This window comes from Mizuhopecten yessoensis, unplaced genomic scaffold (assembly GCF_002113885.1).
Source record: "Mizuhopecten yessoensis strain PY_sf001 unplaced genomic scaffold, ASM211388v2 scaffold2207, whole genome shotgun sequence".
In the NCBI taxonomy this organism is placed as follows: Eukaryota; Metazoa; Mollusca; class Bivalvia; order Pectinida; family Pectinidae; genus Mizuhopecten; species Mizuhopecten yessoensis.
In genome coordinates this window covers 72,833-73,873 of record NW_018404431.1, presented here as the reverse complement: position 1 = coordinate 73,873, position 1,041 = coordinate 72,833, and positions in this window count along the sequence as shown.

Sequence of the window (1,041 nt, the reverse complement as noted above, 5' to 3'; positions counted from 1 at the left end):
CCCCCTTACGGGGAGGGGGTCTGTACCCTCCCCCTCCTCGCGCTACGCGCTCGGGCTGCTGCCTTTCGCAACACACCGTTGACTATTGAGAAAAAATTCTCGGCCCCCCCCCTTTTAGGAAATCCTGGATCCGCCCCTGTAAAATGCTTCAATTGTACTGACGGAACAAAATGATTCGTTTGAGAATAATTTGAAATTGATATTATGTGGGGGGAAATGAATTAAAACATCATTTCAGAACTGAAATGCATTTTTAAACATTTTTTTATGTAACGCAGTTATATTCAAACATATTCAACGGGTTTTTTTATCGGAACACTGTTGTACTTTCATAAATATGATATAGAATTATTTCTATCAGTTCTTTTATATGCGACAACGGAATCACTGAATTTCGGATTTGACGTCATTACATGATTTGCCCTCGAATACTCCTATAGTATACCAGAAAGGTCCGAACAGATTCCAATCAGAAACCATTCAGCGTTATGTTTTATAACAACGCGTTGGTAGGTTTAAGTTAACTTTGTATAAATGAAATGTTATCATATCATGTTATATAACAATGACACCGTGACTTAATACATGATCACATCACGGGGATTATTCATTCGAATGTCACGTTCACAGCTCAGTAACAACGTATTGTTGTAAACATTATAAACGTACTTTGTTGTATACATTATAAACGTACTTTGTTGTATACATTATCAACGTACTTTGTTGTTTGCATTATAAACGTACTATGTTGTATACATTGTAAACGTACTCTGTTGTATACATTATCAACGTACTTTGTTGTAAACATTATAAACGTACATTGTTGTATACATTGTAAACGTACTCTGTTGTATACATTATAATCGTACTTTGTTGTACACATTATAAAATAACTTTGTTGCACACATTATAAACGTACTTTGTTGTATACAAATGCACATTATAAACGTACTTTGTTGTATACATTATAAACGTAAGTTGTTGTATACATTATAAACGTACTTTGTTGTATACATTATAAACGTACTTTGTTGTATACAT